The following is a 19,832-nucleotide window of genomic DNA, read 5'->3' as shown; positions in this document are numbered from 1 at the left end:
GGACGTCGTCGCGGACGGGTCGACGGCGAGGATGCGGGACGGGCATCGTCGAGAACAAATACTAGCTATATACTCGCAAAAAGTAACATTTTTTAATGATTGGATTTTGACAACTAAAATTTCTAACATTTCTATATAACTAACATTCCTATAACATTTCTAACAATGCTATATAACTAACATTTCTATAACTAAAAAACAGAAAAAAAATTATAACATTTCTATATATATAACTAACATTTGTATAACATTTCTAATATTTCTATAACTAAAAAAAGAAAAATTTCTAACTTTTTATAACTATTTCTATAACTAAAAAACAGAAAAATTTCTAACAATTCTAACTTTTTTATAACTATTTCTATAACTAAAAAACAGAAAAATGTCTAACAGTTCTAACATTTCTAACAATGCTATATAACTAACTATTTCTATAACTAAAAAAGAAAAATTTCTAACATTTTTATAACTATTTCTATAACTAAAAAACTAAAAAAAATGTATGTGTGTGTGTGTGCTCACCGGCGAGGCGAGAGGCAACGGGGGGCGGCGACGGGGACGGTGACGGGCGCGGCGACGACGGGGATGGCGACAACGGGGACAGGGACGGGGCGGCGACAACGGGGACGGGGCGGCGATGACGGGGACAGGGACGACGCGGGACGGGCCGGGACGGGGCGGCGGTGACGACGGGGATGACGGGGACGGGGACGACGGGGCGGCGACGACGGGGACGGGGCGGCGACGGGGGCGGCGACGAGGGATATGGAGACGGGGGCGGCGGGCGACGGGGCAGAGGAGAAGAAGCAGATGAGAAACTGAAATTTTTGAAGTGTTTAGTTATATAGGATGGACCTTTAGTACCGGTTGGAGCCACCAACCGGTACTAAAGGCCTGTTTTGGCCAGGCCAAGCGGCGGGAAGCGCACCCCCTTTAGTACCGGGTGGTGGCTCCAACCGGTACTAAAGGCCCCCCCTTTAGTACCGGTTGGAGTCACCACCCGGTACTAAAGGGGGTGCGCTTCCCGCCGCTTGGCCTGGCCAAAACAGGCCTTTAGTATTTGTTTCCTTATCTTTCCTTTGGCTCATCGTACGATGCATTCGCTTCCTTATCTTTTCTTTTTCTCGGCTTGGTAGACATGTCCTTCACATAGAAAACATGTGCCACATCATTGGCTAGGACGAATGGTTCGTCTGCATACGCAAGATTGTTGAGATCCATTGTTGTCATTCCGTACTGCGGGTCTTCCGTTACCCCGCCTCGTGTCATATTGACCCATTTGCACCGAAACAAAGGGACCTTCAAACCACGTCGATAGTCAAGTTCCCATATGTCTTGTATATAACCATAATATGTTTCCTTTCCCGTCTTGGTTTCTGCATCAAAGCGGACACCACTGTTTTGGTTGGTGCTGTTCTTATCTTGGGCGATCGTGTAAAATGTATTACCATTTATCTCGTACCCTTTGATAGTCATTATATTCGAAGATGGTAATTGGGACAGCAAGTACATGTCATCTTGAATAGAGGCGTCATGCATGGTACGTGTCTGCAACCAGCTGGCGAAACTCCTGGTTTGTTCACGTGTAATCCAGTCATCAGACTGCTCCAGGTGTTTGGAGCGTAGCAAATTCTTGTGTTCATCCATATACGGAGTCACCAAGGCGGAATTCTATAGAACTGTGTAGTGAGCTTCAGTGAGAGAATGTCCATCCATACATATTATTTGTTCCCCTCCTAGCGTGCCTTTTCCATCCAGTCTGCCCTTATGCCGCGATTCAGGAACACCAATCGGCTTAAGGTCAGGAATAAAGTCAATACAAAACTCAATGACCTCCTCATTTTCATGGCCCTTGGAGATGCTTCCTTCTGGCCTAACACGGTTATGAACATATTTCTTTAAGACTCCCATGAACCTCTCAAAGGGGAACATATTGTGTAGAAATACATGACCCAAAATGTTAATCTCTTCGCATAGGTGAACTAGGACGTGCGTCATGATGTTAAAGAAGGATGGTGGGAACACCAACTCGAAACTGACAAGACATTGCACCAAATCATTCTCTAACCTTGGTATGATTTCTGGATCGATTATCTTCTGAGAGATTGCATTGAGAAATGCACATAGCTTCACAATGGGTAATCGAACGTTTTCCGGTAGAAGCCCCCTCAATGCAACCGGAAGCAGTTGCGTCATAATCACGTGGCAGTCATGAGACTTTAGGTTCTGGAACTTTTTCTCTGCCATGTTTATTATTCCCTTTATATTCGATGAGAAGCCAGACGGTACCTTAATACTGAGCAGGCATTGAAAGAAGATTTCCTTCTCTTCTTTGGTAAGAGCGTAGCTTGCATGACCCTGATGTATGCCGTCTTTTCCGTGCATACGTTGCTGGTCCTCCCGTGCCTCAGGTGTATCTTTTGTCTTCCCATACACGCCCAAGAAGCCAAGCAGGGTCACACAAAGATTCTTCGTCACGTGCATCATGTTGATTGCGGAGCGGACCTCTAGGTCTTTCCAATAGGGAAGGTCCCAAAATATAGATTTCTTCTTCCACATGGGTGCGCGTTCGTCAGCGTCATTCAGAACAGGTTGTCCACCAGGACCCTTTCCAAAGACCACCTTCAAATCCTTGACCATATCATGTACATCAGCACCAGTACGGTGCCGAGGCTTCATCCGGTGATCCGCCTCACCTTTGAAATGCTTGCCTTTCTTTCTTACGGGATGCCTGCTCGGAAGAAATCGACGATGTCCTAGGTACACATTCTTCTTACAATTAGCCAAATATATACTGTCAGTATCGTCCAAACAGTGCGTGCATGCGCGGTATCCCTTGTTTGTCTGTCCTGAAAGGTTACTGAGAGTAGGCCAATCATTGATGGTCACGAACAGCAACGCCTTCAGGTCAAATTCTTCCCCCATGTGCTCATCCCACGCACATACACCTGTTCCATTCCCTAGTTGTAAGAGTTCTTCAACTAATGGACTTAGGTACACATCAATGTCGTTGCCGGGTTGCTTAGGGCCTTGGATGAGCATTGGCATCATAATGAACTTCCGCTTCATGCACAACCAAGGAGGAAGGTTATACAAACATAGAGTCACATGCCAGGTGCTATGGTTGCTGCTCTGCTCCCGAAAAGGATTAATGCCATCTGCGCTTAGACCAAACCATACGTTCTTTGCATCATCTGCAAACTCCTTCCCGTACTTTCTTTCGATTTTTCTCCACTGCGACCCGTCAGCGGGTACTCTCAACTTTTCGTCTTTCTTACGGTCTTCTCTGTGCCATCGCATCACCTTGGATGCTCTTTGTTTTGGAACAAACGTTTCAACCGTGGTATTATAGGAGCATACCACATCACCTTGGCAGGAATCTTCTTCCTGGGGCGCTCGCCCTCGACATCACCAGGGTCATCCCGGCTGATCTTATAGCGCAATGCACCGCATACCGGGTAAGCGTTCAAATCCTCATACTCACCGCGGTAGAGGATGCAATCATTAGGGCATGCATGTATCTTCTGCACCTCTAACCCTAGAGGGCAAACATCCTTCTTTGCTTCGTACGTACTCTCGGGCAATTCGTTGTCCTTTGGAAGCATATCCTTTATCATTACCAGCAACTTTCCAAATCCCTTGTCAGATACACCATTCTCTGCCTTCCATTGCAGCAATTCCAGTGTGGTGCCCAGCTTTTTCTTGTCACCTACGCAATTCGGGTACAACAATTTTTTGTGATCCTCTAACATGCGCTGCAACTTCCTCTTCTCCGAATCACTTGCGCAGTTTCTCTTTGCATCGGCAATGGCCCAACCTAGATCATCAACGGGCTCATCTGATGCCTCTTCTTCAGCTTCTTCCCGCATTGCCGGCTCAGCTTCTTCTCGCATTACCGGCTCAGCTTCTTCCCTCATTGTTGTATCATCATATTCAGGGAACCCATGGACAGGATAGCTGTCGTCGTCCTCGTCTTCTTCATTGTCTTCCATCATAACCCCTCTTTCTCCATGCTTGGTCCAAACATTATAGTGGGGCATGAAACCGGACTCAAACAGGTGGACGTGAATGGTTCTTGACGTAGAGTAATTGTGACCATTCTTACAGCCAGCACATGGACAAGGCATAAAACCATCTGCTCGCTTGTTTGCCTCAGCCGCAAGCAGAAAAGTATGCACGCCATTAATGAACTCAGGAGAGCATCGGTCATCGTACATCCATTGCCGGCTCATCTTCAATACACAGCACCTAAAACATCAAATTAATACAATACATAAAGTTCATACATAAAGATCATACAACACTTAAATGCAACAAACAAATAACTCTCTAGCTAAAGAATTTAAATGCAACAACAAATGCGATCAAGATCGCAACTAAGGTAACAATTGATCCAACAGCATAATGATACCAAGCCTCAATATGAATGGCATATTTTCTAATCTTTCTAATCTTCAAGCGCATTTTCTCCATCTTAATCTTGTGATCATCGACGACATCGGCAACATGCAACTCCAATTCTATCTTCTCCCCCTCAATTCTTTTCAATTTTTCCTTCAAATCCTCGTTTTCTCTTTCAACTAAATTTAACCTCTCGACAATAGGGTCGGTTGGAATTTCCGGTTCAACTACCTCCTACATACAAATATCTAGGTCAACTTGATGGGCATAATTTTTCATAAACACGAAATGCAATGAATAGTTTTAAAAGAGAATATATCACATCCGAATCATAACCCGGACGAGGGCCGACGGGGACGGATATCAAAACCATGGCACTATGTATAACAAACAACGTATGGGTAAGATAATTATACGAGTAACTATATATCCAAATCACACAAACATCAATTTTTTATATAAAACTTCATGAACAAGAGGCTCACCACAAGGTGGTGCCGGCGACGGGACGTTGCGAGCGATCGACGGTGGTTATGACGGAGATTTAGAAGGTACTAAGTAAACCACACCTACATATGCAAACTAAGTGTTATTTTGACCTCAAATTGCATATAAATCAAATACTAGCACATATATATAATTCCTCCCAAATTATTAAACTCAAAAATCAATCACTATATAAAGCATTGCACAAGCTAATCTAGCAATGAGAGATGAAAGGAAAAAGTTGCTAACCTTTGTGATCATTTGAATGGATGGGGGCCTTCAAATCTTGACAAATTTTGGGCAAAATGCGTGATGAGCTTGAGAGGAAGAGGGAAAAGAACAGAGAGGAGAGGGGAAAGGGGAAGAACAGAGCGAGCTCGGGTGGACGAAGGGTCTATGTAGGACGACCTTTAGTACCGGTTCATGATACAACCCGGTACTAAAGGTGCTGGAGGGGCCCCAGACTGACAACATCCTGCCACCACTCTCATTAGTACCGGTTCGTGGCACGAACCGGTGCTAAAGGTTCGCCACGAACCAGTACTAATGAGAGCGGCCCGGCTAGCCGTTGGAACCGGCACTAATGACCACATTAGTGCCGGCTCAAATTCAAACTGGCACTAATGTGCTTCACGTTTGACCCTTTTTCTACTAGTGTAGTATCGAGTTGTAAATAAATAGAAGTGTGATGATCATCATTTTCTAGAGAATTGTCCCAAGTGAGGAATAAAAAAAGAGAAGACCCAAAAAAAGAGAAAGGCCATAAAAAAAGAGAAGGCCCAAAGAAAAAAAATGAGAGAAAAAGAGAGAAGGGACAATGTTACTATCCTTTGCCACACTTGTGCTCCAAATTAGCACCGTAATCTTCATGATAGAGAGTCTCTTGTTTTGTCACTTTCATATACTAGTGGCAATTTTCATTATAGAACTTGGCCTGTATATTCCAACAATGGGCCTCCTCAAGTGCCCTAGGTCTTCGTGAGCAAGCAAGTTGGATGCACACCCACTAGTTTGTTTTGTTGAGATTTCATCATTTATAGCTCTAGTGCATCCGTTGCATGGCAAACCCTACTCCTTGCATTAACATCAATCAATGGGCATCTCCATAGCCCATTGATTAGCCTCATTGATGTGAGACCTTCTCCTTTTTTGTCTTCTCCACATAACCCCCCTCATTATATTCTATTCCACCCATAGTGCTATGTCCATGGCTCGCGCTCATATATTGCATGGAAGTTTATAAGTTTGAGATTACTAAAGTACGAAACAATTGCTTGACTTGTCATCGGGGTTGTGCATGATGAGAGCATTCTTGTGTGACGAAAATGAAACATGACTAAACTATATGATTTTGTAGGGATGAACTTTCTTTGGCCATGTTATTTTGAGAAGACATAATTGCTTTGTTAGTATGCTTGAAGTATTATTATTTTTATGTCAATATGAACTTTTCTCTTGAATCTTTCGGATCTGAATATTGTTGGAAATATGCCCTAGAGGCAATAATAAAATGGTTATTATTGTATTTCCTTGTTCATGATAATTGTCTATTGTTCATGCTATAATTGTATTAACCGGAAACCGTAATACATGTGTGAATACATAGACCACAACATGTCCCTAGTAAGCCTCTAGTTGACTAGCTCGTTGATCAATAGATGGTCATGGTTTCCTGACCATGGACATTGGATGTCATTGATAACGGGATCACATCATTAGGAGAATGATGTGATGGACAAGACCCAATCCTAAGCGTAGCACAAGATCGTGTAGTTCGTTTGCTAAAGCTTTTCTAATGTCAAGTATCATTTCCTTAGACCATGAGATTGTGCAACTCCCGAATACCATAGGAATGCTTTGGGTGTACCAAACGTCACAACATAACTGGGTGGCTATAAAGGTGCACTATAGGTATCTCCGGAAGTGTCTGTTGGGTTGGCATGAATCTAGACTGGGATTTGTCACTCCGTATGACGGAGAGGTATCTCTGGACCCACTCGGTAATGCATCATCATAATGAGATCTATGTGGCTAAGGAGTTAGCCACGGGATCATGCGTTATAGAACGAGTAAAGAGACTTGCCAGTAACGAGATTGAACGAGGTATCGGGATACCGATGATCGAATCTCGGGCAAGTAACATACCGATAGAAAAAGGGAATTGTATACGCGGGATTGATTGAATCCCCAACATCGTGGTTCATCCGATGAGATCATCGTGGAACATGTGGTATCCAATATGGGTATCCATATCCCGCTATTGGTTATTGGCCAGAGTGATGTCTCGGTCATGTCTGCATGGTTCCCGAACCCGTAGGGTCTACACACTTAAGGTTCGGTGACAATAGAGTTGTTATGGGAAATAGTATGTGGTTACCGAAGGTTGTTCGGAGTCCCGGATGAGATCCCGGATGCGACGAGGAACTCCAGAATGGTCCGGAGGTGAAGATCGATATATTGGATGAAGGGTATTGGAGTCCGGAATTGTTCTGGGAGTACCGGGTGACGACCAGCGTGACCGAAAGGTGTTTCGGAGGCCCCGGCAAGCGTTGGGGGGGGGCCTTATGGGCCAAGGGGAGGGGGCACATCAGCCCACTAAGGGGCTGCGCGCCCCTCCCACCCCATCTCACGTAACGTGGAGAGGTGGGGGTGCCTCCCCTAGGACACCCACCCCTCCCGGCTTGGGGGGCAAGTTTCCTAAGGGTGGGGGCGCCCAAACCCATCTAGGGTTTCCCCTGTGGCCGCCACCCCTCCCCTAGGGAACCCTATGGCTCATCCTCCACCCCCCTTCCCCCTATATATAGTGAGGGAGAGAGAGGGCAGCCGCACCCCCTTCCCTGGCGCAGCCCTCTCCTCCTCCAACTCCTCCTCCTCTTCCACAGTGCTTGGCGAAGCCCTGCCGGAGAACCACGAGCTCCATCGCCACCATGTCGTCGTGCTGCTAGAGTTCTCCCTCAACTTCTCCTCTCCCCTTGCTGTATCAAGAAGGAGGAGACGTCCCCGGGCTGTATGTGTGTTGAACGCGGAGGCGCCATTCGTTCGGCGCTAGATCGGATCTTCCGCGATTTGAATCGCCGCGAGTACAACTCCATCAACCGCGTTCTTTGTAACACTTCCGCTTAGCTATCTTCAAGGGTATGAAGATGCACTACCTCTCTCTCTCTCGTTGCTAGCATCTCCTAGATTAATCTTGGTGACACGTAGGAAAATTTTGACTTATTACTACGTTCCCCAACAGTGGCATCATGAGCTAGGTCTATGCGTAGATTCTATGCACGAGTAGAACACAAAGCAGTTGTGGGCGATGATTTGTTCAATTTGCTTACCGTTACTAGTCTTATCTTGATCCGGCGGCATTGTGGGATGAAGCGGCTCGGACCGACCTTACACGTACGCTTACGTGAGACTAGTTCCACCGACTGACATGCACTTGATGCGTAAGGTGGCTGGCGAGTGTCTGTCTCTCCCACTTTAGTCGGATCGGATTCGATGAAAAGGGTCCTTATGAAGGGTAAATAGCAATTGGCATATCACCGTTGTGGTTTTGCGTAGGTAAGAAACGTTCTTTCTAGAAACCCATAGCAGCCACGTAAAACATGCAACAACAATTAGAGAACGTCTAACTTGTTTTTGCAGGGTGTGCTATGTGATGTGATATGGCCAAAAGGATGTGATGAATGATATATGTGATGTATGAGATTGATCATGTTCTTGTAATAGGAATCACGACTTGCATGTCGATGAGTATGACAACCGGTAGGAGCCATAGGAGTTGTCTTAATTTATTTAGGACCTGCGTGTCAATGAAAACGCAATGTAATTACTTTACTTTATTGCTAACCGTTAGCCATAGTAGTAGAAGTAATAGTTGGCGAGGCAACTTCATGAAGACACGATGATGGAGATCATGGTGTCATGCCAGTGACGATGGTGTTCATGCCGCGCCTCGAAGATGGAGATCAAAGGCGCAAGATGATATTGGCCATATCATGTCACTTTATGATTTGCATGTGATGTTTGTCATGTTTACATCTTATTTTCTTAGATCGACGGTAGCATAAATAAGATGACCCCTCACTAAAATTTCAAGAAAGTGTTCCCCCTAACTGTGCACCATTGCGAAGGTTCGTTGTTTCGAAGCACCACGTGATGATCGGGTGTGATAGATTCTAACGTTCACATACAACGGGTGTAAGCCAGATTTACACACGCAACACACTTAGGTTGACTTGACGAGCCTAGCATGTACAAACATGGCCTCAGAACATGAAAGACCGAAAGGTCAAACATGAGTCGTATAGAAGATACGATCATCATGAAGATGTTCACCGATGATGACTAGTCCGTCTCACGTGATGATCGGACATGGCCTAGTTGACTTGGATCATGTATCACTTAGATGACGAGGGATGTCTAAGTGGGAGTTCATTAAATAATTTGATTAGATGAACTTAATTATCATGAACATAGTCAAAAGGTCTTTGCAAATTATGTTGTAGCTCATACTTTGGTTCTATTGTTTTAGATATGTTCCTAGAGAAAATTTAGTTGAGAGTTGATAGTAGAAATTATGCGGACTGCGTCCGTAAACTGAGGATTGTCCTCATTTCTGCACAGAAGGATTATGTCCTTAATGCACCGCTCAGTGTGCTGAACCTCGAGCGTCTCTGTAGATGTTGGGAAACATCTGATATACACGTTTTGATGACTACGTGATAGTTCAGTGCGTAATCCTAATGGTTTAGAATTGTGGCACCAAAGACGCTTTTGAAACGTCGCAGAACATATGAGATGTTCCAAAGATTGAAATTGGGATTTCAGACTAGTTCCCACGTTAAGAGGTATGAGACCTCTGACAAGTTTCTTAAGCCTGCAAACTAAGGGAGAAAAGCTCAATCATTGAGCATGTGCTCAGATTGTCTGAGTACTACAATCGCTTGAATCGGGTGTGAGTTAATCTTCCAGATGAGATAGTGATGGTTCTCCATAGTCACTGCCACCAAGCTATTAGAGCTTTGTGATGAACTATAACATAGCAGGGATAGACATGATGATCCTTGAGCAACTCGCGATGTTTGACACTGCGTAAATAGATATCAAGTAGGAGCATCAATTGTTGATGGTTAAACCACTAGTTTCAAGAAGGGCAAGGGCAAGAAGGGATACTTCATGAAACGACAAATCAGTTGCTGCTCTAGTGAAGAAACCCAAGGTTGAACCCAAACCCGAGACTAAGTGCTTCTGTAATGAGTGGAACGGTCACTGAAGCAGAACTACCCTAGATACTTGGTAGATGAGAAGGCTGGCAAGGTCGACAGAAGTATTTTGAATATACGTTATATTATTGTGTACTTTACTAGTACTCCTAGTAGCACCAGGGTAATAAATACCGGTTCGGTTGCTAAGTGTTAGTAACTCGAAATAAAAGCCTGTGGAGACTAGCTAAAGGTGAGATGACGATATGTGTTGGAAGTGTTTCCAAGGTTGATGTGATCAAACATCGCACGCTCCCTCTACCATCGGGATTGGTGTTAAACCGAAATAATTGTTATTTGGTGTTTGCGTTGAGCATATACATGATTGTATTATGTTTATCGCCATACGGTTATTCATTTAAGGAGAATAATGGTTACTCTGTTTATTTGAATAATACCTTCAATGGTCTTGCACCTAAAATGAATGGTTTATTGAATCTCGATCGTAGTGATACACATGTTCATGACAAAAGATATAAGATAGTAATGATAGTACCACATACTTGTGGCACTGCCATTTGAGTCATGTTGGTATAAAACGCATGAAGAAGCTCCATGTTGATGGATCTTTGGACTCACTCGTTTTTGAAAAAATTGAGACATGCGAACCATGTCTATTGGTAGATATGCATGAAGAAACTCCATACAGATGGATCATTTGGACTCACTTGATTTTGAATCACTTGAGACATGCAAATCATACCACATGGGCAAGATGACTGAAAGACCTCGTTTTCAGTAAGATGGAACAAGAAAGCAACTTGTTGGAAGTAATACATTTTGATGTGTGCAGTCCAATGAGTCATGAGGCACGCAGTGGATATCGTTATGTTCTTACTTCACAGATGATTTGAGTAGATGCTGAGTATATTTACTTGATGAAACACAAGTCTGAATTATTGAAAGGTTTAAGTAATTTCAGAGTGAAGTTGAAGATCGTCGTGACAAGAGGATAAAATGTCTATGATATGATCATAGAGATGAATATCTGAGTTACGAGTTTGGCACACAATTAAGACATTGTGGAAATTGTTTCACAACTAATACCGCCTGGAACACCATAGTGTGATGGTGTATCCGAACATCATAACTGCACCCTATTGGATATGGTGCATACCATGATGTCTCTTATCGAATTACCACTATCGTTTATGGGTTAGGCATTAGAGACAACTGCTTTCACTTTAAATAGGGCACCACGCAATTCCATTGAGACAACACCGTATGAACTATGGTTTAGAAAAACCTAAGCTATCGTTTCTTAAAAGTTTGGGCTGCGACGCTTATGTGAAAAAGATTTAGGCTGATAAGCTCGAACCCAAAGCGAATAAATGCATCTTCATAGAATTACCCAAAACAGTTGGGTATACCTCCTATTTCAGATCCAGAAGCAAAAGTGATTGTTTCTAGAAACGGGTCCTTTCTCGATGAACAGTTTCTCTCGAAAGAATTGAGTGGGAGGATGATGGAGACTTGATGAGGATATTGAACCGTCACTTCAACTAGTGTGTAGCCGGGCACAGGAAGTTGTTCCTGTGGCACCTACACCAATTGAAGTGGAAGCTTATGATATGATCATGAAACTTCGGATCAAGTCACTACCAAACCTCATAGGTCGACTAGGATGCGTACTACTTCAGAGTGGCACGTAATCCTGTCTTGGACGTCATGTTGCTAGACAACAACGAACCTACGAGCAATGGAGAATCAATGGTGGGCCCGGATTCCGATGAATGGCTCGAGGCCATAAAATCCGAGAGAGGATCCATGTATAAAAACAAAGTATAGACTTTGGAAGAACTACTTGATGCTCGTAAGGTTGTTGGGTGTAGATGGATTTTAAAAGGAAGACGGACAATGGTGGTAAGTGTCACCATTAAGAAAGCTTGACTTGTCGTTAAGATGTTTTCCGACAAGTTCAAGGAGTTGACTACGATGAGACTTTCTCACTCGTAACGATGCTAAGAGCCTGTTGGAATTATGTTAGCAGTTACTGCATTATTTATGAAATCTTGCAGATAGGATGTCAAAACATTGTTTCCTCGATGATTTTCTTGAGGAAAGGTTGTATGTGATACAACCAGAAGGTTTTGTCAATCCTGAAAGATGCTAACAAGTATGCAAAGCTCCAGCAATCCTTCTAAGGACTGGAGTAAGCATCTCGGAGTTGGAATGTATGCTTTGATCAGATGATCAAAGATTTTGGGTTATACAAAGTTTATGAGAAACTTGTATTTCCAAAGAAGTGAGTGGGAGCACTATAGAATTTTTGATGAGTATATGTTGTTAACATATTGTTGATCAGAAATGATGTAGAATTTCTGGAAAGCATACAAGGTTATTTGAAAAGTGTTTTTCAATGGAAAACCTGGATTAAGCTACTTGAACATTGAGCATCAAGATCTATAAGGATAGATCAAAACGCTTAATAGTACTTTCAAATGAATACATACCGTGACAAGATTTTGAAGGAGTTCAAAATAGATCAACAAAGAAGGAGTTCTTGGCTGTGTTACAAGGTGTGAGCACTGAGTAAGATTCAAGACCTGACCATGGCAGAAGAGAGAGAAAGGACGAAGGTCATCCCCTATGCTTTAGACGTAGGCTCTACAGTATGCTATGCTGTGTACCGCACCTGAAGTGTGCCTTGCCATGAGTCAGTCAAGGGGTACAAGAGTGATCCAGGAATGGATCACATGACAGCGGTTGAACTTATCCTTAGTAACTAGTGGACTAAGCAATTTTCTCGATTATGGAGGTGGTAAAAGAGTTTGTCGTAAAGGGTTACGTCGATGCAAACTTTGACATTAATCCGGATGACTCTGAGGAGTAAACCGGATTCGTATAGTAGAGCAGTTATTTGGAATAGCTCCAAGTAGCGCGTGGTAGCTGCATCTACAAGATGACAGAGAGATTTCTAAAGCACACATGGATCTAAAAGGTTCAGACCCATTGACTAATAAACCTCTCTCACAAGCGAGATATGAACAAACCCCATGGGTGTTGGATTCATTACAATCACATTGTGATGTGAACTAGATTATTGACTCTAGTGCAAGTGGGAGACTGTTGGAAATATGCCCTAGAGGCAATAATAAAATGGTTATTATTGTATTTCCTTGTTCATGATAATTGTCTATTGTTCATGCTATAATTGTATTACCCGGAAACTGTAATACATGTGTGAATACATAGACCACAACATGTCCCTAGTAAGCCTCTAGTTGACTAGCTCGTTGATCAATAGATGGTCATGGTTTCCTGACCATGGACATTGGATGTCATTGATAACAGGATCACATCATTAGGAGAATGATGTGATGGACAAGACCCAATCCTAAGCGTAGCACAAGATCGTGTAGTTCGTTTGCTAAAGCTTTTCTAATGTCAAGTACCATTTCCTTAGACCATGAGATTGTGCAACTCCCGGATACTGTAGGAATGCTTTGGATGTACCAAACGTCACAATGTAACTGGGTGGCTATAAAGGTGCACTACAGGTATCTCCAAAAGTGTCTGTTGGGTTGGCACGAATCGAGACTGGGATTTGTCACTCCGTATGACGGAGAGGTATCTCTGGGCCCACTCGGTAATGCATCATCATAATGAGCTCTATGTGGCTACGGAGTTAGCAACGGGATCATGCGTTACGGAACGAGTAAAGAGACTTGCCGGTAATGAGATTGAACGAGGTATGGGTATACCGACAATCGAATCTTGGGCAAGTAACATACCGATAGACAAAGGGAATTGTATACGGGATTGATTGAATCCCCGACATCGTGGTTCATCCAATGATATCACCATGGAACATGTGGGAGCCAATATGGGTATCCAGATCCCGCTATTGGTTATTGGCCGGAGAGATGTGTCGGTCATGTCTGCATGGTTCCCGAACCCGTAGGGTCTACACACTTAAGGTTCGGTGACACTAGAGTTGTTATGGGAAATAGTATGTGGTTACCGAAGGTTGTTCGGAGTCCCGGATGAGATCCCAGATGTGACGAGGAACTCCGGAATGGTCCGGAGGTGAAGATCGATATATTGGACGAAGGGTATTGGTGTCCGGAATTGTTCTGGGAGTACCGGGTGAGGACCAGCGTGACCGAAAGGTGTTTTGGAGGCCCCGACAAGCGTTGGGGGGGCCTTATGGGCCAAGGGTAGGGGGCACATCAGCCCACTAAGGGGCTGTGCGCCCCTCCCACCCCATCTCACGTAACGTGGAGAGGTGGGGGCGCCTCCCCTAGGGCAGCCACCCCTCTCGGCTTGGGGGGCAAGTTTCCTAGGGGTGGGGGCGCCCAAACCCATCTAGGGTTTCCCCTGTGACCGCCACCCCTCCCCTAGGGAACCCTAGGGCACCTCCTCCACCCCCTTGCCCCTATATATAGTGTGGGAGAGAGAGGGCAGCCGCACCCCCTTCCCTGGCGCAGCCCTCTCCTCCTCCAACTCCTCCTCATCTTCCGCAGTGCTTGGCGAAGCCCTGCGGGAGAACCACGAGCTCCATCGCCACCATGTCGTCGTGCTGCTGGAGTTCTCCCTCAACTTCTCCTCTCCCCTTGCTGGATCAATAAGGAGGAGACGTCCCCGGGCTGTATGTGTGTTGAATGCGGAGGCGCCGTCCGTTCGGCGCTAGATCAGATCTTCCATGATTTGAATCGCAACGAGTACAACTCCATCAACCGTGTTCTTTGTAACGCTTCCGCTTAGCGATCTTCAAGTGTATGAAGATGCACTCCCTCTCTCTCTCGTTGCTAGCATCTCCTAGATTGATCTTGGTGACATGTAGGAAAATTTTGAATTATTACTACGTTCCCCAACAAATATTCATACCACAATTAAGAAGAATTACATTAAAATTATGCCAAGTAGCACTCCGCATCAAAAATTCTGTTTTTATCATTTACCTACTCGAGGACAAGCAGGAATTAAGCTTCGGGATGCTTGATACGTCTCCAACGTATCTATAATTTTTGAATGCTCCATGCTATATTATCTACTGTTTTGGACATTATTGGGCTTTATTATCCACTTTTATATTATTTTTAGGACTAACCAATTAATTGGAGGCCCAACCCAGAATTGCTATTTTTTCCCTGTTTTAGGGTTTCGAAGAAAAGGAATATCAAACGGAGTCCAAACGGAATGTAACCTTCGGGAACGTGATTTTCTCAATGAAAAAGACCCAGGAGACTTAGACCCTACGTCAAGACACAAAAAGAGGAAGCCACGAGGTAGGGGGGCGCGCCCACCCCCACCAGGCGCGCCCTCCATCCTCGTGGGCCCCCTGTTGCTCCACCGATGTACTCCTTCCTCCTATATATTCCTACGTACCCCAAACGATCAGATACGGAGCCAAAACCCTAATTCCACCGCCGCAACTTTTTGTATCCACGAGATCCCATCTTGGGGCCTGTTCCGGAGCTCCGCCGGAGGGGGAATCGATCACGGAGGGCTTCTACATCAACACCATAGCCCCTCCGGTGAAGTGTGAGTAGTTTACTTCAGACCTATGGGTCCGTAGTTAGTAGCTTGATGGCTTCTTCTCTCTTTTTGGATCTCAATACAAAGTTCTCCCCCTCTCTTGTGGAGATCTATTCGATGTAATCTTCTTTTTTCGGTGTGTTTGTTGAGACCGATGAATTGTGGGTTTATCATCAAGTCTCTCTATGAACAATATTTGAATCTTCTCTGAATTCTTTTATCTATGATTGGTTATCTTTGCAAGTCTCTTTGAATTATTAGTTTGGTTTGGCCTACTAGACTGATCTTTCTTGCAATGGGAGAAGTGCTTAGCTTTGGGTTCAATCTTGCGGTGTCCTTTCCCAGTGACAGTAGGGGCAGCAAGGCGCGTATTGTATTTTTTCCATCGAGGATAACAAGATGGGGTTTTCATCATATTGCATGAGTTTATCCCTCTACATCATGTCATCTTGCTTAAGGCGTTACTCTGTTTTCATTAACTTAATACTCTAGATGCGTGCTGGATAGCGGTCGATGAGTGGAGTAATAGTAGTAGATGCAGGCAGGAGTCGGTCTACTTGTCTCGGACATGATGCCTATGTACATGATCATACCTAGATATTCTCATAACTATGCTCAATTCTGTCAATTCCTCAACAGTAATTTATTTACCCACCGTAGAATACATATGCTCTCAAGAGAAGCCACAAGTGAAACCTATGGCCCCCGGGTCTATCTTCATCATATTAATCTATCAATACTTAGTTATTTCCTTTTCCTTTTACTTTGCTTTTATTTTACTTTGCATCTTTACCATAAAAATACCAAAAATATTATCTTATCATATCTATCAGATCTCACTCTCGTAAGTGGCCGAGTAGGGATTGACAACCCCTATTTGCGTTGGTTGCGAGGATTTATTTGTTTTGTGCAGGTACGAGGGACTAATGCGTAGCCTCCTACTGGATTGATACCTTGGTTCTCAAAAACTGAGGGAAATACTTACGCTACTTTGCTGCATCATCCCTTCCTCTTCGGGGAAAACCAACGCATGCTCAAGAGGTAGCACGGCGGAGGGGCGGGATCCCCTCCAAGATTGGATCTCTCTCTCTGTTCTCTTCTGTTTTGCAATCCCCAGATCTAGCCGAAAACCGTTTCTTATATTCCCGGAGATCCGTAACTCCGATTGCGCTGAGCTTTTAACACGATTTTTTTCTGGATACAAGCTTCCTTGCGCCCGAAGTAGAGGTCCAAATAACGTACGAGGTGAGAACAACCCACCACGGCACGCCTGGCTCCTCTGGTGCGCCCTGGTGGGTTGTGCCCACCACGGGACTCCGTGCGGTGATTCCAACTCCCAAAAATCACATATATTTCAAAATAATTCTCCGTGAAATTCTATTGCATTTGGACTTCGTTTGATATGGATACTCTGCAATACAAAAAACATACAGAAAATAGGACTGGCACTGGACACTAGATCAATAGGTTAGTCCAATAAATCATATAAAAAGTTGCCAAAAGTATGTGAAAGTGATATAATATTGGCATGCAACAATCAAAAATTATAGATACGACGGAGACGTATCAGACGTGCCCCTCCCGGTGGCGCTCTTCACCGTCACCACCCTCACCTGCCTCTACATCAGCCTCTGGAAGTTCCCGGACGTGGCCAGGTTGCCGCGCCGCACCTCCTTCACCCATCTCCGGGAGCTCGGCATCTGCAGCGTCGTCATGGAGAGCCCCGTCCTCGAGACCCTCAACATCCATGGATGCAACAAGGGGTTGCACCTTCGCCTCGTCGGCCACAGCCTCCGGTGCGTCCAAATTTGCCGCTCCGTCCTGGAGGATATCGCGATGGTAAAGGCTCCTCGCCTCGAGCGGCTCATCCTGGAGGGTTTTCGAAGCAATGCCGGTGGCTTGTCCACCATGGTGAGGATTGGTGATGCTCCCAAGCTGCACGCATTAGGAATCTTGGAACCGGGGAGCACCATCCTAGAGATCCGAGACGGCATCTTCATGGTACATACATCCCCTGTCGGCATTCTAACATTTTTTTGTTCAGTTAGCAAAATGTCCAGCTCATGGAGGTCCATGACTAAATATTAGATTTTTTGTTTTTTTGTTAATTTGGATTCTTTCCTGCAGGGCGGGATGAAGGTGAGCCCAAGCACCATGGCAACCAGCGTCAAGATCCTCAGTCTGAATGTGCGTTTCGGAAACCACACCGATGCAAAGATGGTTCTCTCCTTCCTCGGCTGCTTTCCCAATTTGAAGGCACTGCACATTACGATATTTTTCTTTCCATTTCATGTTTTGCTTACATTCATAGCGAATTCCATTTGTAGCAGCAGATTTTGTTTACTGCAGATGGTGTGGTTTAAGCTTCTGATTAATAAATTGTAGATAATGTACTATGCAATTCTCCTGATGTCAATGCTTTCCTTCTTAACCTATTGTTATAGCATCTCTCACCGTGGTCATATATCATACTACTTGGCAATATTCGTGTTGTTGATGTTGTAAGTGGCATGCAGTGCTCCTTTCGGACTTACGGAATTTACACATGACAAACCAACACATTGCTACCTACAATTTTTTGGAGGCCTGTGTAGTTTATCATATTACTCTAAACGGTGTCATATCAGGTACTTCTTTATGGTTAATTAATATTTAATAGCAAGATATTTTTCATGGTTCACATCTGGAATTTTGTTTTAAAGAACACATTTCACAAAATATGCACATGGTTAGGACCTCCATCATGGCTATATTTGGTAAACTATGCACCTGTCAGGGCCCCCATCTTACGGAATTTTCATCAATGGAGAATATGTGTTTGATTTCTTCAGCAACAACATTGATTGACCGGACCATGTTTTAGTTGCGATCGACAATGGTAGCAAGCACATGCATAGTTGAATGAGATCTTTGGCAATACTCTGCAGCTTGGTATATGCGAATAACAAACATGAGAGACTGGATAGTGCATACATCATATCAATTTCTGATCTTTCATGTGTGTTACTTCTTACTTGGTAGTTGGCTACTGGTAGTTGTTACTTTCTGCTAATTAATTTCATGTGTGAAAGTAATGATCATTGATTTGCATTGCTCTGTCCAGTCAATGATCATCAGAGTGCTTCCGGTTTCTTTTCTTGTGAAATGTGATTCCTATGTTTATTTAATCAAACATAAATGATATGTTACATCTTTAATCAGTTGTAATTTAAATGCCAAGTGTTCCATTTATTATCAGCAATCAAGTTTTCTCTACTCAACTAAACCAACTTTAGGAAGGCATTCTCCCCCTTCAGGACCTGTATTTCTGCTGCGAATGTTGCAAGTGGCATGCAGTGCTTGTTTCAGACTCATGAAACTTATATATAATTACCTTGCACATTCCTATTCCTGCCTACAGTTTGCTGGTGAATTGCGTGGTATTACCATAATGCCAGCTTAATGCATTGCTACTAGACTACATCTGCAATTAGTCATGTCCGACTCACTAATTACTACAAAGTTCTGGAGAATAGAGTACCAAATGATAATGCTCGGATTGCATGTTAATTTCAGTAAGTTGTGACATTTGGTATGAAACTGGGTTGCACATTGCTGCCACCAGTTTGTTGGAGGTCTGTGTTGCATGCCATAATATCATATTGATGCTTTGTTTCTATGCCGCATTTTATCAGCCAGTTATGTCTGATTAACTAATTACAAAGAAGGTGTCATGAAAATTCTTCTTGAAGAATAGATTTGGTAAATTTTGCACGTGTTAGGGGAGCTACACTGCGGCTCGAATGTGTTGCCTCACTTCGTAATTGTTATGCATGAACTGTAATCATGAGGCCCGCCTTAGTTGTTGTTGGTACTCCGTCTAGCTTCATGCATGGAAAGCATTGGCATGTCATATCTCTCCCATATATTAGAACCAACATTTAGGTATGCATGTTATGATGTTTGTTTCACTGCACAATATCTGCCGCTTTTCAATTAACATGAAGCACTACGTGGTACTCCCTCTGTTTCATAATTTTTGTCGTGGTTTTAGTTCAAATTTGAACTAAAACCCCAATCATGACAAGAATTATGCAACGGAGGGAGTATTAATTTGCATCACATGTATTGGTATTATATACTCAGTATGATTCATTGAAGCTGAATTGTGAGTGATTGAAGTGCTTTTTTTCCTGCAGTCCGAAAAATGTGATTATGAAGCTGACAGTG

Source organism: Triticum urartu, chromosome 2 (assembly GCF_003073215.2).
Source record: "Triticum urartu cultivar G1812 chromosome 2, Tu2.1, whole genome shotgun sequence".
In the NCBI taxonomy this organism is placed as follows: domain Eukaryota; kingdom Viridiplantae; phylum Streptophyta; class Magnoliopsida; order Poales; family Poaceae; genus Triticum; species Triticum urartu.
Note: the sequence above shows the minus strand (reverse complement) of the source record.